The sequence below is a fragment of the Sorex araneus genome, chromosome 1 (assembly GCF_027595985.1).
Source record: "Sorex araneus isolate mSorAra2 chromosome 1, mSorAra2.pri, whole genome shotgun sequence".
NCBI classification, from domain to species: Eukaryota; Metazoa; Chordata; class Mammalia; order Eulipotyphla; family Soricidae; genus Sorex; species Sorex araneus.
This window is the reverse complement of record NC_073302.1, coordinates 404,877,962-404,905,590: the sequence shown is the minus strand read 5'-3', so window position 1 is coordinate 404,905,590 and position 27,629 is coordinate 404,877,962. Positions and strand designations below refer to the sequence as shown.

The window sequence follows — 27,629 nt, the reverse complement described above, 5'->3', positions numbered from 1 at the left end:
GTGCTGGGGGGACCGTATGGAGTGCCAGGATCGAACTTGGGTCGGCCATGTGCAAAGCAAATGCCCTACCTGCTGTACTGTCACTCGGCCCCGAGGGAGGAGGTTAGGTTTGAGTCCACTCAGTGATTTAAAACCCCTCCACCTTGAACTACGGGTAACAGGACGGATGATTGGCAAGTGCACAGCCCTGAGCTTCACCCTCAGCTCCTCTCAGCATGGCCAGGGGTGGCCCCTGTTAAAAAAGTAACACTATCATTACATCAGTAGCACTGTAGCACTTTCATCCTGTTCATCGATTTGCTTGAGCTGGCACCAGTAACATCTCCATTGTGAGACTTGTTACTATTTTTGGCATATCGAATTCGCCATGGCTAGCTTGCTGAGCTCTGCTGTGTGGGCGGGATACTCTCAGTAGCTTGCTGGGCTCTCCAAGAGGGATGGAGGAATCGAACCCGGGTCGGCCTTGTGCAAGGCAAAGGCCCTACCCGCTGTGCTATACTCCGTTACATCTGTAATAAAACTAAATCTCTCACTCTTACCTCCATGCTATAGTTCTCTGTGGATTTTGTATTCTTGCATTTTCCAATAACTGAGGTTTTATGTGGTTGATTGTCTTGGTTCTAAGATGAGACGGTGGTACTCCACACTTTCTGGTATAGAAATCACTGGCATTATAAAGACCGTTTTCTAAATAATAACTTTAGATTGATTTTTGCCAAATGCTCTGTCTGTCCACCATCACTCCAGTCCTGATGAGGAAGGATGGTGACCTAGTAACCCTAAACTCCAAATCGAAAAGGGAAAGAGACCCCCCCACCACCATTTACTTCCTGACCTTTCTGCCCAGAGCAGGGAACTTGGAAGTCTTTTTATTTTATTTCATTTCATTGTATTTTATTTTATTTTGAGTCTTAAAAACTCCATTCAGAAGCATCCTTTTGTGGTATATTTTTTTTTAAATGTAGTAGAAGACTAATAATATCCATGGCTAGGGAAAACAGGGACAAGGAGGACTGGTCAGTGGTTGGAATCAACCACAAGTGCCTGTAGAACAGAGGGTAGGTATGATAGAGACCAGTATGACAATAATAGCTGGGAACGATCATGTTGGACAAGAACTGAGTGTTAAAAATAGGTAAAGGGATATTCTTGATAACCTTTTAGTATCTGTATTGCAAACCACAGTGCCCTAAAGGAGAGAGAGAGACACAGAGAGAGAGGGAGTGAGGGAGGGAGGGAGAGAGAGAGCGAGAGCACAGTACCTTCCATAGAGACAGGCCGGGCATGTGGAGGATGGGGGTGATGGGAGAGAACCTGGGGACACTGGTGCTGGGAAATGTACACTGGTGCGGGGATGGGTGTTGGAGCTCTGAATGACTGAAACCTAATCATGTACAGCTTTGTATGGGTCTATCTCAAAGTGATTCAATTAAAAAAAAAAAGTGAAAAAAAAATCTCCATTCAGGGCCGAAGAGATGGCTCAACAGGCTGAGCAGGTGCTTTTCACCCTGACCACGGGGTTCCATCCCCAGTACCACAGGGTCTTCCGAATACTGCTGGGAGCAACTCCTGACCCCCGGAGCAGAGCCTGGAAGGGCCCAGAAACAAAAAAAAGAAAGAAAGAAAGAAAGAAAGAAAGAAAGAAAGAAAGAAAGAAAGAAAGAAAGAAAGAAAGAAAGAAAGAAAGAAAGAAAGAAAGAAAGAAAGAAAAGAAAGAAATTCCATTCAGCAACCCCTTTTTCCTTCTATGTGATGGGCTGACTTCCACATTCCGAAGCTTCTACAATCACACCCAGATGTGTACCAAATCCGCCGGCATTCAAAAAATCTCAAAAGTCCCAGGCCAAGCGCAAGATGCTACAGGGAAGCACCCAGTTCCTCCTGCTAATGACCACAGCAGGTCACGTGACACCTGCCCCTCCCCCGCTGGAGGCTCTGGGAACTGCCCCCCACCCAACACACCATTGAAGCCAGGCTGAGGTTCTGGAACAACCCTCCCCCCAACACACACACACACACATACACAAAATAAAGCAGGCTGAATTTCTCAACATCCCCCTCCCAACACACACACACACACACACACACACACACACACACACACACACACAGCACCAATAAAGCAGGCTGAGGATCTGGAACCAACCCCCCCAATACATACACACACACACACACACACACGCACACGCACACGCACACGCACACGCACAAGCACACCCCCATCATCCCACCCAAAAAAGCAGGCTGACGTCTGTTCTTTTATCTGCCAGCATCTACATTTCCTTCTAGGTGGTAATCTTTTGCTTTTGTTATTGAAGTCTTCCCCCCCACCCCTTCTTACCCAATTGCTTTGGGGCTTGCATAAACTGTTAACAAAAAGGGGAAAAAAAAAAAAACACGCGCACACGAGGCAGCGTTTTTGCTTTTCCGTGCTTGTTGTTCTTGGCACGGGGTCAGTTCTGTGAACTTCTGGTGTCCAACTGGTAGGACCTGAAACTCTGTGTTTAACAAGTGCCGGTAGTCAAAACAGTTGGCGTGTGCGGGCGCGGGGAGCCGGTGGCCACCGCGCAGGTCAGCCGCCCCCGCTGGGCTGTGCGGGGGAGACCGTGTCCCACAGCCCGCTTTTTTGGGGGGGTGGGGTGGGGTCGGGGTTTTGTTGAGCTGTCGAGTTTTGTTTGTTTTGTTTTGTTTTGTTTTGGTGATGACATCCCGTGCTCATGTGGTGGATCGCTTCAGGTTCCCAAAGTACACCGTGTTTACAGTCGTCGTAGAATCAGATTAAGTTGGCAGCCTGAGTCTCTCTGTAAGTGGTTTTAGTTTACATTTCTTTTCCGAGCAGGATGTTTTGCATAATTTCGCTGATCCTGGGTTATTTATAGACTTTAATTTTTTTTTTTTTTTTTTTTTTAAAGAACCGGGGAATAACAGGAGCGTTTTCTAAGTCTTAACCGTGCAAAGGCGCCGCGGTGCTGTGTGCAGCCGAGGGTGACTTGAGCTCTTAGTCAAACTTGGCATTTCTTGGCGAGGTCCTTGGATAACGTTCTGGAGCTCTCCAGCCTCCGACATCAGATACCCTCATCATTGTCTATGGACTTGTTGTTTGCCTTTGCACGGTGACAAACGGAGTAAAATGAAAGTGCTGATGCCATTTCCTCCGGGGCGCTGGAGGCGGGTGCGTGCCGTGATGAAGTATTGTTTCCAGCGTCTGAAATGGGTTTACAGCAGTTGTTTTGACCAGGATACTGGAGCAGTGCTGGGGTGCCCAGAAGCCCGATTGGGGGGGGGGCGGGGGTGTGTGGCCCTCCTGGGAGTCCAGGAAGGGGGTGGGGTGGGGCAGAGGTCAACTGCAGGAAGTTACTGGGTCTTCATTTGTTGTCACTTACATGGCAGTCATACCCTGGGCGTTCGTCGCATTGGGGGTGGGGCGGGATGACAACTTCTCAAAGGATAATTTCAGTTGCAAACTGGAATTCTGGTGAATGCATGTTATCTGTTTGCCTTTGTGGCCTGGTTGGCAGCTTGGGGGGGGGGGCGGACGGAGGGAGGTGTTGCCTGCCAGTGTGCAGGAGAAGTGAAACTGTGGGGGTAGCTTGTTTGGTGGAAGGGGGGGCGGATGGTAAGGGGCACACCTGGAGATGATCAGGGTTTACTCCTGGGTCTGTGCTTGTTGAAATCCACTAAGCCAAAATTAGCGCTTCCGTGGAAGAGTTTCCCATATTTACTAGAACAGTTGGCTAAAAATTGCTCTGCTTGGCCCACTGAATGCCTGTGTAATTAAATCAGCCCTTGATACCGCGGTACCTTGAACACCTCCCCTCTCTCCCGGAGTCTGCCACTCCTGGAATTTGCATGGCTAAGTAGCGCGTTCATCAGCATAATGAGTGTGGAGTCCCAGTCTAATGGTCCAGGAGAATGTTGTAAATGAGACACTTCATTGTGCCTCGGGTTAAATATTTTAAATGAAACAAATCGAAAAGGAGGGAGGAAAAGGAAAAGGTAAACATCTTAGGGGCTCCACCAAAGGTCTTCTAAGTATTGAGGTGACCAGGATGCTGGCTATATATCCCACAGGGAAAAGCCAGCCTCCCCTCCCCAAGTACTCCTGACTCACACCCTTGAAAGTGGACACTTGAAATGGAAATTTACAAGGTAATAAATGTGACCATTAGGCCGGGCTTGCTGAGTCCTTCTCACTGCTGAGCGCTGCTAAGGGTTCCTTTTGTTCTCTCCCCCATGCGTCTGTCATCCATACCAGAAAGTTGGGGAGATTTTTGTTTGTTTTGGTGTCTAAGTGTGCAGAGAATAATGACAAGGCTGTCTTGCTGTCAGGCTTGTACAGCTTCAGAGCATGCCCCATGCTTTCTCGTGCCAATCCCCACTGAGTTGATGGAGGACGAGTGAAGCCCCTGATTCCAGAAAGAAAAAAAAAAGGCTAGAAGCGGGGTTTGGCCTGGGCTGGGAAGCTCGGACTCAGGCTTGGTCTTTGTCCGTCAGACTTCACCTCCTCATAGCCCCATGCAAACTGGGTGAACTGGCTTCCAGACCAAGAGTTAAGAAACGATTCTCAGCTGCTTCCAGTCTTACCCTGTGGGTGGAGCTATTGCTGGACTTCCCTTTACTCAGCTGGTCAGCTGGGTAAGATTGGGATAGCCTTGGTATATTACAGCCACGGTGGATTCATTCCCGAGCTCCTGGGTTATTGAGAGTGGTGTGAAAGATCACCTATAAAACCCAGATGCTTAAAAAGTTCAAATTTAGGGGCTGGAGTGATAGCACAGTGGGTAGGGCGTTTGCTTTGCACGCGGCCGACCCAGGTTCGAATCCCAGCATCCCGTATGGTCCCCTGAGCACTGCCAGGAGTAATTCATGAGTGCACAGCCAGGAGTAACCCCTGTGCATCACCAGGTATGACCCCCCCAAAAAAAAAAAGAAAAGAAAAAGTTCAGATTTATTGTAGAGTTCAAGTAGATAGGTCTGGGTCCCTCGGGCATGACATCACTCATCTGTCCCCCTCTTGTCATCTCAGGTGTCCGATGACCTGATCCTTTCCCTCTGCCATTCTCTACCCAGTGTATGCATCCCTCCTGCTGTGAATCTGCAGCTAGAACCCTGTCACCTTTGTCCCCTTGCTGAGGCTCGATGCTTTGTGCCTGTCTCTGGGCCTCTCAAGGACTGTATTGTCAGAGGCCACCCTTAGGCTGCAGCCATGGCCACATGCATGTGGGTGTGATCCCCGTTGTCCTGCAGTCTGTCTGGGTGTAGGTAAAGGAGCTAAGAACTAGTTGCCTGCAAGCCAGAACAATAGTACAGCAGATAGAGTGATTGCTTTGCATGTGGCCACCTAGGTTCAATCCCCAGTATCCCACATGGTCCCCTGAGCCTTCTAGGAGGGATCTCTGAGCACAGAGCCAGGCGTAAGCCCTGATCATCTCCAGGTGTGCCCCATCACCACTACCACCACCCAAAAGATAGAGCTATTTGCTGGCTGGGGGCTTCCTTTTATCAGCTGTTCTCTCCCACCCCAACCATTCTTTAGTTTCTTTTGATTATGTTGTGGAGGTTCCTTGGGTATCTTATGTGAAGTGAGGAGGACAGAAGAGTAGGAAATGTGCCACTTTGTCTCTGCCCACCTCTGTCACTCATGGAATGGCTGAGAGATTTGGACTGATAGAAGATTTCAGTGAGAGATAGCACAGTGGGCAAACCCTGGTTTGATCCCTGGCACCCCCTATAGTTCTCCAAGCACTGCCAGGAGTGATTTCTGAGTGCAGAGCCAGGAAGTAGTAACCCCTGAGCTTTTCCGGGTGTGGCCCAATAACAATAATAAAAAAAAGTCTGCAGTGAGCCCCTGCACAGTACAGACCTCAGTGTCTCATCCGGCAGTTGTCAAGCTATACCAAGAGTTCTCTTGCTCTGCTTAGCCCATGCAGAGGATCCCTACTATCCAGTTCCTCGGGGAAGTATGGACTCTGACTGGAATCATGAATTGCTTTTTTGTAGAAAGTTAGTCCTAGACCTTACCCAAGCATCTCGGGTCCATTGCCTTCTCACAGAAAAGAGTCTCAGGAGAAGACAGTAGTAAAGTAGCACTGTCACACTGTCATCCCATTGTTAATGTCTCCATTGTGAGACTTGTTGTTACTGTTTTTGGCATATCATATACGCCATGGATAGCTTGCCAGACTCTGCCATGCAGGCGGGATACTCTCAGTAGCTTGCAGGGCTCTCTGAGAGGGACGGAGGAATCAAACGCGGGTCAGCCGCGTGCAAGGCAAACGCCCTACCCACTGTGCTATCGCTCCAGTCCAAGTTTATTTGGAGATTGTGAGGAAGGAGAGAGAAGAGGATGCTCCTGGAGAGTACACCTCTCCAGAGGAGATGTGGGCCAGCCCCCCAGAATGGGAAGGCATGTGCTAGCCAGGAGGATGCAGCTCAAGAGAGGAGAAGTGGGCGACATGTGTGCAGACAACATGTGTCCAGCGGCATGGGCACAGGCAGCCTGGGCTGGCAACACATGCACGATCTTCCTTTGTCTGAGTTCATTTATGCGCACTTTGCCAAAACAGTTCCGATGTGGGGCTTTCTGCGTAGTTAAGAGTCTGTTGCTATGGCGTTGATAGAGAATCAAGAAGCGCTGGAAACTTTTGTTGGTCCCCCTCCACATCCTTCTCACATCCTTCTTTCTGCTGGAGCTTCTTCTTGGATGGGGTTCCAGGCTTCTCCTAAGACACCTCTGGTCTCAGAGTCTTAGCAGACTCAGGTCCTGTGACCACAATGTAGGTCCCTGCAAATAATGCTTTCAGCTGCTTTAGAGCCAGTGACAGAGCAACTTCTTGAAATCCCATCTTGGTTTTATTATGTCCCAAAAAACTCACTGCCAGCCCCCTGGCCCCAGATACCTGTCTTCCTGCTCTGACTGGATACCTTTTTTGGTAGGTAGAATTGTTTTGTTTTGTTTTGTTTTGTTTTGTTTGGGGGCTATACCACACCCAGCAGTGTTGAGGGTTTACTCCTGCTCCATGCTCAGGGATCACTCCTGGCAGGGCTTAGGGAAGCATATGGGATGTTGGGTATCAAACCTGAGTCAGCTGCATGCAAGGCAAGTGCCCTACCCACTATACTCTCTCTCCAACCCCATCAATAGACAAGATTTAAGTGATCGATTGGATTAACTGGTGCACCCATCCCTCCATCCTTTCACTCCCACGATGATATGTAAGTTGGACTAGGTTTGGAGACTCACCTTTTTTCAGGTCTCAAGTAAGAGGTGGGTATTGGTCTGTGCTCCTCTGTCTGTAGTGATTTAGAGGGCCACACTCCCCTGTGGACAGTGAGTGAAGATCCTGAAGGGATCCTCCTGCCCTTTACACCGGAGATGCAAAAGATCAGCCCTGAACACTGAAGTTTTTTATTTGGGGGAGAGGGGCAGGGATGGAGCCACACCCCGTGATGCTCAGGGAATCATTCCTGGTGGACTTGAGGGACCATATGGGATACCAAGAATCAAACCTGGGTCAGGCGCATGCACAACAAACACCCGACCCACTGTACGATATTGCTCTGACCCAATTCCGAAGTTTTTCCATCTTCCTGGCATTTGAGTTGGCTAAGTCCCCCTCCCAGCGAAGACTCCACCTGTTCGCCCACCAGTGGGTTCTGTCTTCCAAAGCCTGTTTGCCTCCCAGCCCATCCCCACATCCTTCTTGAATCTTCCGTCTTGGCTTTGATTCTCTTTCCCTCCAGATAAGAGCTCAGTCACTGATCTGCTGTTAGAGGTCAGCGATCCATTGATTGGTGAATCTTCATTGCAGCAAACAGTTGTGGGTCTAACTCTGTCCCCTCCCATTCACCTCCAGTGATTCTGCCCACCTCACCACACTCAAGCAGGGGGTCTGAGGCAGGTCAGTGCTGCCGGCAGAATCTGGGGCTGGACAGAGTCCTAACGACCAGCAGCCGTGGAGAGGTGCCTGTTCTCACCTGGAGCATCTTTACCTGGCCAGTTAGCCCATTCCCCCTCCAGGTGTTATCTCTGGCTGGGATGACAGCCGTGATGACTAGATTCATCCGAACTAAGAGGGTAGAAGCCAAACAAGAAAGGAAGTCAAGAAAGGAAGTGGCTCCTCCCAGACGTGGCTTGATGTGCCGTTGCTCAGTCAGGGCTTGAAGTCCGCAGCTGCACCTGTCGAGCCCCAGGCCTCTAGGCAGGATCTGCCAGGCCAACCCACCAGGACCTTTGACATGCAGGTGGCATACCCAGGCCAGATGCATTTGACCTGCAGTTAGGTGAAGGTTAGGAAACCTTCATCGCTCTCCGCCTTCCACAAATCTTTTTCTTTTCTTTTCTTTTCTTTTCTTTTCTTTTCTTTTCTTTTCTTTTCTTTTCTTTTCTTTTTCCTTTCCTTTTTTTACCAGGAGCTGGGGCAGGGGGTGAGAGGGGAGGGTCCCAAGCAGTGTTCAGGCATTGGAGGTCGGCACCAATGATTCTCAACCCACCAGTCTGTCAGTTCAATGCCCAGGGCCCAAAGATGCGATGCTACATGGGCCCTGCACTGCTGGGTATACCCAGGCTCCCTTGCAATGCTGGAGGCTTCCTAGGTAGCACCTTGCAATACTCTGAAGGGTCATGGAATTGGGAGTTGAACCCTGGTTGAATTCATGCTAGGCAGGTACCCTAGCCACTATACTCTCTCCCTGCCTGGAAATTCTTTTATTTGTTTTAGACTTACACTGTCAGGGCTTACTCATGGTTCTGTGCTCAGGGATCACTCCTGGCAGGGCCAGGGGACCCTCTGGGATGTTAGGGATGGAACCCCGGTCAACCACATGGAAACCAAATGCTCTGCCCATTGTAATGTTGCTCCGGCCCTATACATTCTTAAGTGAAAAATTCCAGCAGATTCACATGACTATTCCATGGACTGCACTTCTGGGGAAATGTTTTTGTCTTTTCCTTTATTGGGGGGAAGGGGAGGGGTTGGGGCTATCCCCCATATGTGCTCAGGGCTTACTCCTGGCTCTCTGCTAAGGGATCACTCCTGCTGGAGTGCCAGGGATCGAACCCTGGCCCCTCGCCACCCCACCCTCAGACACCTGATGTGAATTCAGGTTCTGGTCTCAGCCATGGGACATGGAGCCACATGCTCCCACAAGCTACTGGAAAATAAGGGTCCGTGAGCCCTGATCAACCCTCCCGGGATTGGGTCTGAGGTGAGAGGCAATCACTGCAGGGAGAGGGCAGGACTTGGGTTGCCCCTGACCCCCGACCCCCTCCCCTGCTTCCCTTCCTCGCAGGCTCCTTTTCGGCCTAACAAGCTGGTCTCTACCGAAAGAAATGGCATCTTTGAGATTGATTTATAACAGTCATAATCGTAATACTGTTCTTTGATGTTTGCATAGCCTGACTTAACCTTTAAGCCTCTTTTACATGCCTAATCTCATTGACTTCTCCCCATGGCCCCAGAACCTGATTAACCTCACAGGATGGAAATTCTGGAAGGAGAGTCTGGATTTGGACTCTCCGGCACTGGGCCTGGTGCTGCCTGTCTGCACCTCAGCTCCTTGGTGTCTGTTTGGTTGCTCTTAAGGAAGGTACTTAGGGAGTTGGAAAGCCAGGTTGCCTGTTTCCTTATTACTGTGCTTCTGGTCAGTTATAAAAGCAAAGTTTGATTGCTCACTCTGTGTAAAGGCTGAAAGCTTGACTCCTTGTTGGTTCCACTAAAAGAGGAGGCGATGGCTAACCCCCTTGGTCAGCCATCCTTGAGCTTCTTCCCAGAGAATATAAAGAAATATGGGCAGGGTCACACACCTGCCCTGAATGGGAGGTGGCCCCGTGGAGTCAGACGTCTGGCTGTCACTCAGAAGGGGCCTATTTGCATGGTTGGCCCTGTCATCTTTCACCGTGAGTGAGGACTTACAGAAGAATGGCATTGGTGGGGCTGGAGCGATAGCACAGCGGGTAGAGCATTTGCCTTGCATGCGGCCGACCCGGGTTCGATTCCCAGCATCCCATATGGTTCCCCAAGCACCACCGGGAGTAATTCCTGAGTGCATGAGCCAGGAGTAACCCCTGTGCAATGCCATATATGACCCAAAAAGCAAAAATAATAATAATAATAATAAAGGATGGCAATGATGTCGGGGTTATGTTTGCATATGGGTGGGTCAGGGTCCAAACATATCTCAGTAGTCTGGAGGTTCAATTGGTTTCCAATGTATTCTTTTTTCCTTTCCTTCCCTGCTGTGTTTGTTGCGAAGATCAGGCCCAGGGCACATGCTTGATTGTGGTGCTCACTAGGGGGTGAATCTTAGTATCGAAACTCAAATTCTTATTCGGATGTGTTCAGGCACACTCTGGTGGTGGTGTTCAGTGCATGTCGATGGCACTGGGGGTTGAACTCCAGGTCTCGTGCTCGCAAAAGAGGCATTTCTGTCACTAACCCATTGCCAGGGCTCCCACTAAGATATCACTTTAATTTCACTTATTATTTAGTTTGGGGTTTTTGGCCACACCTGGGCTTACATTTGGCTCTGTGCTCAGGAATCACTCCTAGCCGTGCTCAGGGGACCATATGTAATACCAGGAATCGAACCAAAATGGATCACATACAAGGCAAGCGCCTTAACATCTGTACTGTCTCTCCATTTCCCCTAAGTGTTGTTTTGAAAGTATGCCTGTGGGTGGGTAAGCAGTTTGGTCACAAAGTATGCCAGATAAAACAGGGATGTGGAGCTGGAGCGATAGTACAGCCCGTAGGGCATTTGCCTTGCATGCAGCCAACCCAGGTTCGATTCCCAGCATCCCATATGGTCCCCGAGCACAGCCAGGAGTAATTCCTGAGTGCAGAGCCAGGAATAACCCCTGTGCATCGCCGGGTGTGACCCCCCCCAAAAAAAATATTTAAAAACTTAAGGATGATATGGCACTTCTCAGAAAATGTCTTGTGCCAAAACTATAGTACGGTGGGTATGGTGGGCATGGGGCTCACTGGGGTTTGATCCTTGGCATCATAGATCCCCACCCCAGCATCACCAGAAGTAATTCATAAGTACAGAGCCAGGAGTAACCCCTGAGCATCACCGGGTGTGCCCCCACCACCCAAAAAAGAAACCAGAAAGTCTCTATGTTCAGAGGAAACTGATGTCCTGACAGGTAGGAGTTATCCACACCTGGCTCTCCAGTCTGTAGTGATCTCTCTTCTGAGTTTTATTATTTGTGAGACAGTGGGAGCGAATAACGTGAAATAATGGGAGTGGTAAGAATGATGCCTAGGGCTGGAGCGATGATAGTACAGTGGGTAGAGCGTTTTGCTGGGTTCGATCCCCAGCATCCCATATGATCCCCACGCACCGCCAGGAGTCATTCCTGAGTACAGAGTCAGGAGTAAGTCCTGAGCATTGCCAGGTGTGACCCAAAAAGCACCCCCCACCAAAAAAAAAAAAAAAAAAAAACCATGATGTCTAGCAGAAAGGGTGTTTGGGCATGTTTCACCTGAAGAAAGCTTTCGAGGAACAGAAGTTGGGCAAGGTGTCTTTGGAAGGAGTGTTAGGCTGGGTCAGGCAGAAACAGGCTTGCTGGGCAGGCATTGTTCATGCTGACCGCAGCTCTCCAGCAGCTGCTGCTGTCCAACCTAAGTGGTACTCGGAAAACACCAGCCACTCTAGGCCCTGATGCGGAGAAGTCAGGCTGGGCAGCCCTTGGCAGGAGTGCTGGAAGGGGCCGCACCACCTCTGAGCAGGGGCTAGCAGAGGATTCCCTGTAAGAGTCCTTACTACAGGTCAATCTACCTGTTGAACTGCATGGTGTAAGACTAAGGTCCTTTGGATGGAAATTAGGATTCTGTCACTGGAGTGACAGTCCCTGCGATGGAGAGATGCTATGTCAAGGATGGTTGAAGGGACTTGTGCCTCACTCACCTGTTCATACACAGGTTAGACCAGCCTGTCTGGTGTGTGTCTCTGTGTGTGCGCACTTGTGTTTATTATGCTATGTGTTATTGTTAACACAGGCTAACCCTTCTTCATAGCCCCTAATTGGGCATGTCAGGCATCTGGACGTTGGTGTGCCTGGCCGTGGTCTCCTGCTGGCCACAAACTTACAAAATTACCTCCAAATTACCTCCGTTAAGTGATTCCAAGAAAGGTTTTGAAGGTGACTCTAGTTTTTCCTGAAACTGCTCTATTTGGGAGATGCTTGGGGATTATCCTGGTTCTTAGCTTGCCTGTGTGTTTTGTTTGGGGTGAAATTGGCGTAACACAAAATGAACCATTTTAAAAACAAACAATTCCGTAGCATTTACACATTCACAATGTTGTGCAATCACCACTTCTGTATAGTTCCAATTGCCGTATCACTCCAAAATAAAACCTCGACTCTATTAAGCAATTATTTGCCCTTCCCCCCTAAACCATTCTTTGTCAGCCACCGATCTGCTTTCTGTCTCTGTGGACCTGTCTATTCTGGACATTTCATATAAATGGAATCGAAATATGTGACCCTTTTGTGTCTGACTACTTTCACTTTACGTAATGTTCCTGAGGTTCATGAATGAGCACTTCATCCCTTTGAATGGCTGAATAATATTCTACTGTAGGCATATGCCATGATTTTTGTTTGTCCATTGATGGACATTTGGCTGTTGTGCATAGTGCCACTATGGACATAAGTGTGGGAGTGAGTCACTGGACACTTGTTTTTTCATTCTCTTGGGTATATACCCCTAGGGGTAGAATTGCTGGATTACATGGTAATTCTGTGTTTAAACCAGCATACTGTTTTCCACAGTGTCTGCATCACTTTACATTCCAATCAACAATGCACCAAAGTTCCAATTTCTCCGTATTCTTTTTCTTTTATTCTGGGGGATGCTTCCCAAGCAGCACTCAGGGGTTGCAGGGGCCACTCCTGGTGATGCCTGGGCCAGCAGATCCATGTTTGGGCCAGTGATGTGGTGCTGCCCAGACCCAGCAGGGCAGAGGACCCCCAGGGCTAATCCCTGCGGTGCTAAGGGGTCCTGTGGATTATCTCCCTAGCCCCTCCCATATGTCCTTGCCAATATTTATTTCTTTGTTTTTGAAGGTTTGTGTACCCAAGAGTGCTCAAAGCTTGCTCCTGGCTCTGCACTCAGGGGTCACTCCTGGCAGGGCTTGGGGGACCATACGGGGTGCCAGAGATTGAACTCAGTCAGCCGCCTACCAGGCAAGCACCTTACCCATTGTACCATGTCTCCAGCCTTATTTGCCTTTTTTTTAAATATATATGGTCACGGTCACTGTCATCCCGTTGCTCATTGATTTGTTTGAGTGGGCACCAGTAACGTCTCTCATTGAGAGACTTATTGTTACTGTTTTTGGCATATCCAATACGCACGGGTAGCTTGCCAGGCTCTGCCGTGCGGGCTCGATACTCTTGGTAGCTTGCCAGGCTCTCAGAGAGGGGCGGAAGAATCGAACTCGGGTCGGCCACATGAAAGGCGAATGCCCAACTGCTGTGCTATCACTCCAGCCCAGATACTATATAAAACAACACAAAAATTAAAATTAAAAAAAATATGTCTAGAATTTCTAGTCATATAAATATCTGTTAACATTGCCCAACATCCAGGTTTGCAGGAGCTGGCCAGTTGACCTCATGGTCAGTCATAAACTTTCTTCACCTCCTATGTGCATTCAGAAAGGTCATTTCTGGCTTGAAATTGGCTGGCCAGGCAGATGAACAGACACCTCAGAAATTGGAAAGTCTTTCCTCTGCCACCCCCAAACTAGATATTTGACCCATAGCTTGCCAGGCTCTGCCGTGCAGGCTCGATACTCTCGGTAGCTTGCCGGACTCTCTGAGAGGGGCGGAGGAATCAAACTTGGGTCAGCCGCATGAAAGGCCCAACCGCTGTGCTATCGCCCCAGTCCCAAAATATGTATAACAAATATATATAGGTGTATGCCATCTAATGGGTATGAAATGGTTTCTCGTTCCGTTTTGGTTTGCATTTCCTTACAGATTAACTGATATTCATCATTAGTTCTTTGTGGGAGTCAGGGAGAGGTGTTTTTTTTGTTTTTTTTTTTTAGGCTTATTCCAGCTCTGTACTTGTTTGCCAGTGATTGGGGAATTATATGCGGTGCTGGGTATCGAATCAGGGTTGGCTATGTGCAAGGCAAGTGCCTGAGCATCCTTACTATCTCTTTGACTCTCATCTGTTTTTTAATTTGGGGGGTCTTGGGGGAGCCATGCCTGATGGAAGTGGTACTCAAGGACAGCACCCAACTCAGTGGTCGGGGGCAGGGGCCGTGCAGTAGTGGGGATCACAAGTGAGCTTCTACATACGAAGCGTATATTTATGCCCTTTGTTTTTTTTTTTAATTCTTTTATTAATTCACCATGTGGAAAGTTACAAAGCGTTCAGGTTAAAGTCTCAGTTATACAATGCTCAAACACCCATCCCTTCACCAGTGCACATATTCCACCACCAAGAATCACGATATATCTCCCCCTTCCCCCATATTTATGCCCTTTGAGCTATGTTCTGGACTTGGAGCTTTTCTATCATATTCCCCTTTGTTATTGCAACAACCGTGGAGCTAAACCCTTGTTGTGATGCTCAAACACTTAGTTGCCCTGCTCTCTGTGTGGGTCACACTTTTGGATTGGGGCGTGGCCAACACCCAGCAGTGCTCAAGGTTTAATCCTGGCTCTGTGTTCAGGAGTCATTCCTGGTGGGGGGTGGGGGGACCTGTGTAAGACAGGGATCATATCTGGAGGTCTGCTGCTTGCAAGACAAGATGAGTGTGCCACTTACCCTCTGTACTATCTCTCTAGCCCCATTTTTAAATTGAGTTAGGGTTTCTCTGGTTTGTTAGGGCTGGAGGCAGTCGTGGAATGACGGTAACTGAGGTAACTTTCATTTGTTCAAATACAACCTCATGTAATCTCAGGTGTGCCCTCCCTACTTGGACACCCATCCTACCTTATGATCGCCTCCAGAAGTCCCATTGGCATCCACAGCCAGATAGCCGCCTCCCGCTCAGTAACCACAAGTGGAATTTCTGGGTCATCAGGTATTTCTGGTCTTCACTTTTTTTTTCTTTTGGGTCACAGTCCGCAATGCACAGGGGTCACTCCTGGCTCTGCACTCAGGAATTACCTCCTGGCGGTGCTCAAGGGACCATATGGGATGCTGGAATCGAACCCAGGTTGGCCGTGTGCAAGGCCAACGCCCTACCCGCTGTGCTATCACTGCAGCCCCTGGTCTTCATTTTTGAGAAATCCCCCTGCCACTCTCCATGGTGGCTGGAGTCTGCTGGTTTGACGGTGTGAACTAAAGCTCTGTGCTCACAGCACCTCCGAGGTTAGAGCTGTATGCTTCTGGGCATCTTGCTATCTTAAGCCGCCTGCTGGCCCAGAGCTTGGGCCCCTCCTGGAGAGTTGGTGCGAGGGGTGAGGAGAGAGAAGTGGGAGAAGGCGGCAGAGCTGCTCCAGAGGGGCAGAGGGTTCTAGGAGGGAGGACCCAGGGCGGCTGTCCCCAGTCTGCCTGGAACTCAGCACACTGATCCTCTCTAGAAAGGCTCCCGGCTGCACACAGGCCTGCCCTTTTGTCTGTGTTTCTTCTGAGTATTGCGACACTCCGCAGGCCTCTTCTGCCCTTGACAGGCTGCGCTCGGGTCAGGAGCAAGGGAACCCTCTAGCTGCTGGTGACTGCAGAGAGGGGGCTGGGGCTCCCCCATGAAGAAGGGCTGGTTGGGTGGGCGGGGCCCCCCAACCCCATTCCCACTGGCTCCATCCCACAAAAATGGAAGTGTAAGAAACCAGATTTACCCCCCTTCCAAGTCAGACACCGATAGGTCCTCCTCCATCCTGGGAAGGAGCCGGAGTGATAGGACAGCGGGTAGGACATTTGCCTTGCACGTGGCTGACCCAAGTTTCATCCCCAGCATCCCATTTGGTCCCCAGAGCACCACCAGAAGTCATTGGAGTAACCCCTGAGCATCGCCGGATGTGACCCAAAAACCTCCTTCTTGGAAGCCAAGAAGCCAGAGTCCCCAAATCAGGACCCTGGCATTGGTTGTGTTTCAGCTATTGCCACAGAAGACACCCCAAAAGGGCTCACAGAGCAGGAGGGGCCTGGGCCATCTTCCCACCTGTAATTCTCTAGAGTTCTACGAGGGAGTCTTAAAGAGTCTTAAAATGCTTTTGTTGCTCAGAGGTTTGTGTTTCTTTCTCCTTATTAGAAGATGGCATTCCTTACCAAGGTGGATGGATGTAAGCTTCATCGGGGAGTAGGCTAATTATATAGGACGTGTTGAAATGAAACCCAAGATAAAATGGTCCCAAACACACTTTACCCTTCTGAGATGTTTTGTGTGTGTGTGTGTGTGTGTGTTTATTATTTTTTTCCTATTTTATTGGGCATGGAGTGAGAGTTAGGCCACTCCTGGTAGTAGTACTTTGGGGGCTGCTCCCAGATCTGTGCTCAGGGCTCCCTCCTGGCAGTGCTCAAGGATCAAACTGGAGTTGCCTGCAGGCAAGGCAAGGTGCCTTAACTCCTGTACTATTCTCTCTACTCAGGAGAGAATGTTTTTTAGATTGAGGTGATGTTCAGATAAAACCATTTAAAATTGGATCGTGAGGGCCAGACCGTTAGTACAGAGACTAAAGCACTTGCCACTCACACAGTGTCTCCCAGTTCGATCCCCAGCACCGATGTGTATAGTCCTCCGGGCACTTTCAGGAGTGATCCCTGAGCACAGAGGTAGGAGTATGCTCTGATAAAATACCACGTGTGACCAATACTCCCATCCGCCCCCCAAAAAAAATTGGACAATTAGGTGGTGCTAAGTCTGTTAGCTGTGTCCTGCCACTGTTGCCAATTTCAACTCTAAAACACACCACCACTCCCCAGAGAACACACACTCCCCTTCAGCAGTGCCCCCCACCCCTCTCCTCTGCATGCTCTCCCCCGCTGACTATTTGGATTTACCTCTTTGGGTTTTTCTATGTCAGTGGGATCACCTGACATGTGTCCTTTTGTGAGTCCTGATGGGTGTGGGACCAGCCCATTGTCCCTCTCATCTGTCCCATATTCGCCAAGATCAGGGAATACGCTTTCTATATCTCCAGAATAAATGAAACTCCCTGCTGGCATTCAAGAGTTCAACTATCCCAAAAAAAATCCATTCCCCACCCTTCTCATGCCACCTCTCTCCTCTCCCAAGCTCGGGCTGGATATTGCAGCGGGCTCTGCCCATCAGGATGGACAAGCCCTGGGCGGGGGGGTGGGGGGGTGGGGGCAGGGAAGGCAGGCTCCCAGCTCTGCAGATTGGACAGGTGCCACTGAGCTTGGGGTGCACAGAACTGTGGCGGGAGCACCGCCCCAGGTCTCCTTAAATAGTGACAACTCAGATGAGCCTGGGGGGTAGGGAGCGGGGGAGCGGTGCACGTGTGTGTGCGCGCGCGTGTGTGTGTGCGCAAAAACATTCACGCGCACGCGTGCACGCGCCGGGGTAAAGAACAAACCCAAGTTGGTCTGCCAAATTCAGGATACAACCCTGCCTGTTCCGGGCTTTTCTTTCTGCCTTTCCCTAATCGCATCTGGGCGTGCTCTCTTAAAGGGGAAGCGGTGCTTTCTGACTGGCCAGGGCCCTCCGCCAGCAGCCCAGGAAACGTCTCCCACGAGCGAGCAAGCAAGCGGCGTTGCCCCGGCGTGTCACTGGCTCAGCCTCCCTTATCCAAACGGCCAGGCGGCCTCCCTGGGATGTGTAAGTGTGAGCGTAGGGCACGCCGGGCCACCCAGGATGGCGCGGGGGCCGGGCCCAGGTCACGGAAGAGAGCAGCAGCGCGCAGGGCTGGCGGAGCCTGCTGCCAGCCCGCCCGCCCGCCCCGGAGGTGTCCCCTCGACAGCTCGGCTCGGGGCTGGAGCTGCATGCACGGCTGAGCGTGGAATGGGGAGGGGAGGTCTGGAGCAGGAGGCTAGAGGGGTCCGCCCCCAACCCCACCACCACCCACCACCACCACCACCAGCACCCAGTCCGTCCGTTTGGGACAGCCCTTCTGCAGGCGCACCCCTCGGGCCCCAGCCGAGTGGAAAATTTTGAGAGCACACCTTTGCTAGCTAGCACCAGGAAGCACGTTTCGGGGAACCTGCCCCTACGGCCCCCCACCCAGGGCAGTGCCGCGCGCGTGCAGAGCCCAGCACTTTCTGGCTGCACCCGGCGCTGGCTTTCGCAGTTGTTGCTCTTGGTCCTTGTTTATTACTATGCTGTCGGGGTGAGGGAATGTTGCAGGGCCCTTTGCGTCCAACTTCACGTGTTTCTCGAAACTGGCAACCCTCGTTTTGCCTTCTTCTCCCCCTACCACCCCCTCCCTAGGCGGTCGGAGGGTGCTGGGTGCCTACAGCAGAGGGTGAGGGTGCTTGCTGAGCTGGGGGAGTTGGGGGGGTCGGTGTTCGGCCAATAGGAAGGCCAAGTGGCCTCCCTGGCAAGGGCCAGTGCATCTGGCCAGCTTGGCTTCCTGCATGTCCTCAGGGAAGTCCAACGGAAAGAAGTCTCCCCAGGCTCCAGCCCCCACGCCCTCCGTGAGCCGGGGACACCAGCCAGTGACCGAGGAGTGTGCAAGGAAGGGACTCCAGCTGCGGTTTCTGCCCTCCGTCCGGGGTGGAGTAGGGGTGAGGGCTGCTCTTCAAGGGAGTTGCAGTTTTGTGTTCACAGAAGCAGCGCAGACCTTTGGCTCCCGAAGCAGGGGGCAGTGGGGAGAGAGTCGTGGGGCTCTGTCTGCCGGTATGGACCTGGCACGGCCACACCCCACTTCAAGACAACTTCCTGTTTGCCACTGCCAACGGCCACTCCAAGAAGAGCGGACGCGGTTCCGTTATTAGTGACGGTGGCAGCAGGGTCACAGCAGTCCCAGGCGGGTGAGGGGCTCTGAGTGATGATGCCACCCACCAGCTTAGCAGCGCGCGTTGAGACAAGACCTGGGTCTGCACTCTGGCCTGGCGGGAGGGTGGGGGGGCGGGGTTGGCACCTCTGGTGGCTTCCTTAAACAGCGTGCTCCCCTGGAGAGCCCAGGGTCCTTGGAGCAGTTTTCCTTCAGGGGTGGGGAGAAAGCTACTACATGGCATTTTCAACTCTGATTTCTTTAAGATCGATGTTTTCTCTTTAAGATCGATGTTTTCTCCTTCCGGGCAACTCGGATGAAGTGCCTCCTTGCCCCGGCACTGGGCTCCCGGCTCTCCCTGTGCTCAGTTCTCACCTCTCTTCCCTCTCGCCTGCAAGCGAGCAGGGTCAGGGCTAGCTAGTGAGAATGAGCCCCTGAGCTCAATGCCAGGGAGAAAAGAGGCACCGAGACACCAATCCTTGTTGCGCCCCGTTCTAGGGCCCGGAGACCCATAAATACAGCAGCAAGCACAGTGTGTGCTAAGACAAGAAAGGGGGATGAGGTGCCCGCGGGATTCCTGCCCAGTGTGGATCAGAGGTTCTCAGGGTTCAGTGTGAGATCAGTTGTTCCCATTTGATAGATAATGAAACTGGGGCTGACGGGGGGAGGGGAGGAGGGGGCGCGTTCTCTGCCCCAGTCCCAGAGCTAATGAGTGACAGAGCTGGGATAGGAGCCCAGATTGCTCTGACCCCAAAGACAGTGTGGTTAGCTCCAGCGATACCCGAAGCTGGCACAGAGAATCACCTCGATCAGGGTTTGAATAAAATACACAGATCGGGGGCTCTGGCGTGACTGTCCTGAGACTGACAAACCCGCGGCCACCCAGATGATATTCTATGGAGTGTGTTCCTGGCTACCCCATCTGCCTTGTGTTGTGATCGTCCCTGGCCCCCTCGAGCCAATGGACCTGGCCTGCCAGTGACAGACAAGGTTTTTTTTTTCTAATATGTGCTTAGCCCAAGACACCTAGGGAAAGGCTAGAGTAGCCTCCAGACGGGATTGTCTGGGCAGCGGAGTAAGAATCCATCTTCTCCCTCAAGACCCAGGTCTCTGCCTCCTACTCTGCCCGGCTTCTACTGCCTGCCGCACCTGTCCCTTTTGAGGCAGGGACAACATCTGCGTCACTTTTGTTTTTGTTTCTGAGTTTGGTTTTGAGGCCACACCCAGCAGGGGTGCAGGGCTCACTCCTGGCTCTGCACTCAGGAATTGCTCCTGGCAGTGCTCGAGGGATCACATAGGATGCTGGAGGTGTGTGTGTGGGGGGAAATCGAACCCGGGTTAGCCCGAGGGCAAGGCCAATGCCGTGCTATCTCCCCGGCCCTTCTGCATCACTGTCTTAAAGAAGAATCCCCCATTTATCCTTAAGCCTTGGTCCCCTCACCCCACGCAGGTCTGGGTAGGATATACCAGTCTTTAAATGGGTATGGCTGGTGTGGTGGGTGTGGTAGGAGGTCACACTGATGAAGCAGTTGGAGCGTGCAGGTGGCATTCCCCGTCTGTATGGGCACTGCCATGCTGGCTGGGCCAAACGAAGGCTGGTGTGGGTAAGAGGATGTCTGCATTGGCTGCGGGTACTGTTCCAGAGAGGCTGATGTCTGACCTCTGTCCTCGGGTGATAAAGCACAGTGCCGTCTGGCCTGACTTTCCAGCCTGGGACATCTCAGTGCCTGGCACATGCTCCGTGTTAAAGAAGTGCTAGAGGGGCCCCAGAGATAGTACAGGGGTGAAGGCATTCGCCTGATCGTGCCAACATACGTTTTATCAACTTTCACTCCCCTTTGCCTTTGTCGTCGGTCGCAATGTTGCGGAGGCGGGTAGGCGTGGGGGGGTCCAGTCTGCACATTTGGATGCAAAACTTCCAGCGGTTGATGATGTGCTTGGATGTGGCGGTTTGTGGGATCCCCAAGTACTGGGTTCACACTTGGCACGTGAGGCTGTGCTGGGCTCAGGTTCTCAGCCTCGTGCCTGCAGACAGGTGCTGTGCCACTGAAGAACCCTAATTGCTGTCTTGGAGTAGGGGATGTACACACCCAGCGGTGCTCAGGACTTGCTCCTGGCTCCGTGCTCAGGGATCCCTTCTGGTAGTGCTTGGGGGAAGAGATGTGATGCCAGTTTGCACACGAACCTGGGACAGGTGTGGGCAAAGCACCTTAACCTCTGTGCTATCTCTTTGGCCCAATTTTTATCGTTTTTCTTAGGTGAACCTAAAGCTTTAATAAAAAACAGCCAATAAAAAAAAATCTATTCAGAATATCCTTCCTTTTCCACATTACTTGTCTTGTATAATCACACATGTTATATGTGTGTTAATGTTTTCGTAGTGTGGTGACTAGTGTTTACAGTGTGTGATCATTTTCAAGCTTCTTGTGGATTTGAGAACACTAACTGCATTTACACATGTGCTCAGATTGAGATAACCTTCATTTTCAGTGGCTGTATTATAGACCATTTAGGGGATTTTTTTGGTGATTTTTTTAACTTTGGAAACAGTACTGCTGAGAATATCTTTGAACTTTGGGAGGGAGGGGGCGGGGAGGAATATTTCCTTGAGTTCTATTTTCCAAACTAAATTTCCAGATTACCTGATCAAAGGTTGCGGTTGCTTTTGAGTTCTTGTTATTATTTGTGGGTGGCGGTTTGCGCTCCAGGAAAACACCCCCGTCCCTTGGAAGTACCCCCCGGTGATTTTAGAGTTTGCTGTGGTGTTTTCTGTCAGCAAGGTGCAATGTTTCCTGGAGTCATCCTTGGAGGTGGGTGGAAGTATTTCAGGACCCCGGAAAGCCCCTGGGACTCCCCTAACCCTACCCAGCAGTGCTTGAGTTCAGAAACTTGCGCCTTCATCCGATAAGCAGAAGGGCAGGAAGGAGGTGGGCGCTGCCCAGGAATGGGATGGAGAAGCGTTGTGGTCAGTTTCAGACTCGTGTCTTGCTGTGAAAGACTGTCTAGAATCCTCAGAGAAGGCCTGTTGTTCAAGTGTGAAGGAACGAGACTGTCTCTCTAGCATGGCACGGAGGAAAGGCCTGGACTCGGGGTCCAGGCCAGCTGCCAAGGCATGGAGGGAGTGACCTGGCTCTTATTTGGTCATCACATCAAGCTTCCGTGAGACCGTTCATCACGAGGAGGCCCCCGGTAGCAGCCCCTTCTTGGGGCCGTGGAACAAGATGAGGTGCGTGGCCAAGTGTCCACGGAGAGCTTGCCTGGGACCCGTCACAGAGCAGACACTCCGGAAATGCTTCCTGCATGAGTGGATGGGCACAGGAGGACCCAGGGAGCAAGAAACCGGAGCAGAGCCTGTGGGGGCGTCAGCCAACAAAAACAGTGCTGGCCACCACACACCCACCCACTGGCATTTGTCAAAGTGCCCCAGACAACGCAGGTGGTGTGGCAGGAGAGAGGCACTGAAGAGGAATGAAGAAGACCTCCTCTCAGTGAATTAGTGACAGGCACCGGGCCGGTAAGCTGCACCCCGCCCCCCCCCACACACACACACACTCGGGCCTTGATGTCTTTAAAGCCGTACTCAGGCCTGCGAGGGTGTGGGCACTGCGCTTACAAGCACGCACTCCTGGCACCAGCGCCGCCTGGCATAGCTCAGTGTGCTGCTCAGTCACCCCTGCCTGCCTTAGTCACTTGCCTTTCCTGTGTCTTCATTTCCTCCGCTGCTGAGGAAGGCTGATTCAGTCGTCCTCCACTGACTACAGTGGCGCTATATTTAGTGCCTAACGAGTCCCGCAGCAAATGAGACCACAAGCTCAGATTCCAGCCCCGGCCCCTCCAACCCACGACCAGCCAGCCCGGTGACTTTGGCCAAGTTTCTCGGGAGAATGGGCCCTCGTGGCCTTCCACTCTTGGCCCGGTTGCCGCTGCTGCCAAAAATTGGCGCAAGATTGGGCTGAGCCGTGTCTAATTCCGTTCCCCAGACGGAGGGAACCTCGCTGCCCGTCTTCCCCCACCCCCCACCGGCTCCCATGTTTTCGGGGGAAAGGGGCCCCAGGGAGCCCAGGCTGTCCTTAGGAGAAAGCCTTGCTGTGCGGAGCAGATAAGATCCATTGATAAAACAGAGGTTGGCTAATGATTTGCCAGGCACCTGCCCTCACAGGTGGGGGTGACAAATGAGCGTGCAGGGGCTGGCCGGAGCCTAGGGGACCTTACACAACCATGGCCGGCTGCAAGTGTGTGTGGGGGGGGGTTGCCCAAAGTCTGCTGGGAGGCGCTTGCTCCCTCAAAAACCAGATTGGAAAATTCCCAGTCAGTTCTTTCCAAAAATGGTGCAGGGAACCACATGGAATATATTGGCCGGCCACTCTCGAGGTGTTTGTGCTGAGGTTTTGGTTTTTTGTTTTATTTATTTATTTTTTTTTTTTTACACACAGGACATTGAGGTTACAAGCATGAAAGTATCACCATGAAGGAGCCTGGGGTGGGTGGGGGAGGGAGGTGGCAAGATGCTTCCTAATCTTTTGTTGACGTGGACTTGCCTGAACCCAGTGGATTTGAGGAGTGGGAGAATCGTGGGGTGGCCAGGATTTCCACACGGGAATGCAGATTCCGAGTGCTCAGAGTCCGTTTCCAAGCCCCCTTCCCGTGGCTCTCAGAGCTCACCCTGAGTTCAACCTGTCTGGTGAAGGTGCACCGGGTGAAACACGTGGTTTTAGAACTGCCGGTAGCTGAGGTCTTGGTCTGGACTTCCTGTGATAGAAAATACAGAGAAGAGTAATAATAAAGTAAAAGGATTGGATTTGTCATTGCTTTGATCCTGAGCTTCCCGGCTGAACTGGGCTGGAAGTCTCAGGCTGGGCATGGGCTGTTGACCAGGATCTCATGTTCTCTGGGAATGTGACAGAGGTGCCTTGCTGAAAGGCGCGTGCACAGTGGGTGGGTGGGGGAAAGGGGGCTTCTCTTGTTCGTGCAGGATCATAAGAGATTTCAGGGAAGAGCTCTGAAGAGCTGAGATGGCCTGGGCCGGAGCAGTAGTACAGCAGGTAGCACACTTGCCTTGCTCATCCCAGGTCTGAGGTGTCTCGGCTCTGTGGCCTTGAGTCACTCCTATTTCTGGGGCTCCCATTCCTCAGCCAGAGAACAGAGAACAGAGACAATACTAGTATCTTTGCTAAGGTGCTCTGAGAATTAAATACTGTAAGATCCGCCCAGTGTTTAGGAGCGTGCCTGCCTGCAGGGGAAAAAATTTGAATCAATTGTTGTAACTATTGGCCAAAGGGCAGAAAGGGCGAGCCCAGGGGTTGCTGATCAATGGGGTTGGTTATTGCTGATGTATTGGACGCTTGATTCCTAATGGGAGGGCCGATGGTGAATTTCTGCCTTCACTTGGGTAGGTCAGTGGTTCTCATGATCAGCATTTGCAGAATGGATGGTTTTGCTCTTTCTGTCGTCTGGAAAGAAATGTGTTATGAGAGCTCTGAACTATTGCACCTTTCACTTGGGGAACCATACCTCAAAGCAGATCCTAAATCGCTTTTTTTTAAAAAAAAAAAAAAAAAGAAATTATAAAACAGAACAAAAGAGCCAGACAGTGAGTGGATGGTAAGGGTGTGACTAAATTTCCAGCACATCTGTGACTGAATATTAACCAGTCTGGGGTCAGGGTGCAGCTCAGTAATGGAGCACTTAGTTGCTTTGCCTGAGTGAGGACCTGGGTTTGAGCGGGGTGGGGACAGCTCAGCGGGCTGGCATGCGTGCCTTGCGTGTGGAGTTCAGTCTGAGTTCATTCCCTGGCACCACATGGTCCCCCAGGCACTGCCGAGTACTGGTGCCCATGGTCCCCAGCACCTGAGGGTGCCTGTGGGGCAGCCTCATTGTTTCCTTAGCACTGAACTCTGCTCCCACATAGTGGGACAGGCGTTAACTCCCGTGGTCCCCAGGACCCCTCTGCACTTCTTTGGAGGCCCCCCAGATTAGTTAATCGTTGAGATGACCAATGTATGGAGAGTAGAAATGTTTAGGTAGAGTTACATTGGTTGAGGAGCTGGAGCCATAGGGCAGCCAATAAGGTTCTTGCCTTGTAGGCAGCTTGATCTGGGTTTGATCTCCAGCATCCCATATGGTCCCCTAAGCACGGCCAGGAATCATTCTGAAGTGCAGAGCCAGGAGTAACCTCTGAACATCTCGGGGTGTGGCCCCCAAACAAATAAACAAAAGAAGGTTGATACTTCAAAGAGAACAGTCAATCCTATTCATTAATCATAATTTTATTAATAACATCTAAGCGCGTTAACCGCGAATGAGCTCATTTGGAAGGAAAGGCTCTTTTTCTCCAAAGTTATTCCTAGAAAAAAATATTTTTAAATTATTCCTAAAAGAATTATTAAATATAAACATAATTATATCAGCGGTCGCCTCTATACGATGTTTCGGTAGCAAGGAGAGAGCACAGTGTTCTGAGCAGGGCCAGTGGAGTCGCATTAATTATAGGGATCTGCCTCAGGATGGCCCGTGCCCCCAACAGATGAAGTGCATGAGCCTCCCAGAGAGGAGGGCCCGTGTCAGGAGGATCAGAGTGTGGATCTGGAGCACTTTCCCCGGCGCTGGCCGCCTGCCAGCAGCAGTGCCTTACAAGAAACCTAGATCGCGTCTTCTCCCATCATCCGTCCGCCCACCTCTCTGCCAGGAGACAAAGCCACGTCAATTATCTGTCTCCCCGGGAGGCTCTCCACAGACTAGAGTAACAGGGCTGAATGGGAATCGGGTCTTTATGAAACAACTTGTTCCCCCCGTCGTCAAAAGCGTCAGTGAACCTCGTGGTGAAGTTCGGAGCTCTTGATCTCCATCCCTTTCTTTCTGTTTTTGTTTTTTTTATAAAGGATTCCGATTTTCATTTAGCTTGTTTTGCTCCCCCGCCCTTCCCTTCCTTGTGCTGGTTGTTGCAGTGACTGAGCCCCACACCTGACTGTGGTGCTCACACATTCTACCACAGTGCTCCCTATGGTTCGCAACTCTTTCTCGTTGGTGCTCCCTGGTGGCGGGCGAGGGGGCTGGGTCAGTGCTCCAAGACCATAAGCCATGTTTGTAGTACTGCTTGGCTGGGGGCTGCCGCAGTGCTCATACACATACAGGCTGGGGTCGCTTTTCCTATCCCTGGTATTTATGCATCTTTTGTTGTTGTTGTTGTTGTTGTGGTGGTGGTGGTGGTGGTGGTGGTGGAGGAGGTGCTTGCCAGGGTCTTACTCCCCTTTGTGGTGGCCTAAGTGGACATCACCCGGGGTTCTGAGGCTGTCAGGCAGCCCAAGTGCCAGGCTGAAGGACCTGAGCTGCCAGGATTGCACTCGGCACATGTGGGACACTAGGGATTTGAGCTCGTGACCACACACTTGCACGGCTGGAGCTCTAGACCCTGCACTGTTCCTCCAGGCCTCCCTCACTCTCCCTTCCTTCCGCCGCCTGCAGCAGGAGCTGTGAGCTTGTTCTCCTGTCTCAGAACAGCGGGATGTGCCTTTTTGTGGAATACTTTGAAAGAGTGGTAGATTTGTTTCCGTCTGAGCGAGGCACCGTTTCACAGCAGGAAATGCTGCCTTCGTCTATTACAATAGAAGCCTCGCACGTGAATAAAAACTTAAGGGTGAAGTCTTCATGAATAGTATCTCCGATGCAATTGGTCGTTTCCATCCAATTTGTCATTTCAGAAAGATGATGAAACAGTAGAATTTTTTTATTATTATTATTCAGATAAAACCAATGGAAATAAAAGGCTTGTTCAGTGATTTAATTTGGGGGTGGTTTAGCCGTGGAATGTGTTGGCCAGAAATCCGTGGGAAGGTGATTTTAGAGTCTAGCCCGTTTCTTATGTCATTGATGGCACCCTGGTGATTTAGCTTTAGTTGTTTTCTTATATTATCTTAAGGGGTCCTCCTTCAGTAGATCCTGGGGATCATTCCTGGAGGTACTTAGCCCAGCTCAGCAGGCCTGATGGAGATCATGAGGGTCACCCTGCGGTGACGGGGGACCACCAGGGCTACATCAGTTCATGCTCAGTGCAGGGGATTGAAAAGGTTTACACTCCGGCTTTGGAGCGGTCTCCTGGCCCTAGTTGTATTGTTTAATTCAGTTTAGCAAAATAAAATACATCTTCATTATCAAGACTCATCTTCCCACTGGAGCCTAGGGATATTTCTGCAGATCCCACCTCCCACCCCTTACCCACTTACCAGCCTGAGCAAGTGATAGCAAGTTAGTGAATGAAGACTGGAAAAAAAAAAAAAAAAAAAAAAACCTCTAAAACAGTAGTGGTAGTCTTATTTATAGTGTTGAAAGCCTCTGCCAAAAAAGAAATTGCTAAGCCAGACAGATCTAAAGGGCAGGAAGAAACAATGAATTTGAAGTGAGAAAATGGTCCTAGTCTCAGGCCTGCCACCCAGTAGCTCTGCCTACAGTCTGAAAATGGGCCCCTTCGCTAAATGATAACCTCGTCGATCCCTAGGGAGACCGTCTGCCCGGGCCCCCTTCTAATCTTCAGCGACGGCAAGTTCTGTCCTTCCAACCTTCCTCAGTCCAGCTTGCTTTCTCCCGCACACTGTTTCCTGCCTTCCTGGGAAACAGCTGGGCCCCTGCACGTGACTGAAGGTCCCATCCCTTCCACCCCACGGAGCCACCCGCCCTGACCTGGACAAGTTGCGTGGCCCATGGTCTTGGCCTGTCAGGCCTGACAGGGGCGGACCCCACAACTGCTCCCTGCCTGTCTCCCAGCGGTTGTACA

General features: G+C 51.1%; 1 protein-coding gene across 6 annotated transcripts in view; it reads left to right on the top strand.

The window, feature by feature from the left end:
- ATXN7L1 (ataxin 7 like 1) overlaps positions 1-27,629 on the top strand; it is a 273,063-nt gene that overhangs the window by 177,545 nt on the left and 67,889 nt on the right. The window contains exon 1 of one of the 6 annotated variants that reach the window (XM_055121057.1): positions 2,674-2,803. The exons of 4 other annotated variants lie outside the window; for them this stretch is intronic. The gene's annotated coding sequence lies outside the window, so the exon portion shown is untranslated. Of the gene's footprint in view, positions 1-2,673; positions 2,804-17,678; positions 17,749-27,629 lie in introns of those variants that run through there. One more of the 6 variants, XM_055121061.1, reaches the window with a different exon arrangement.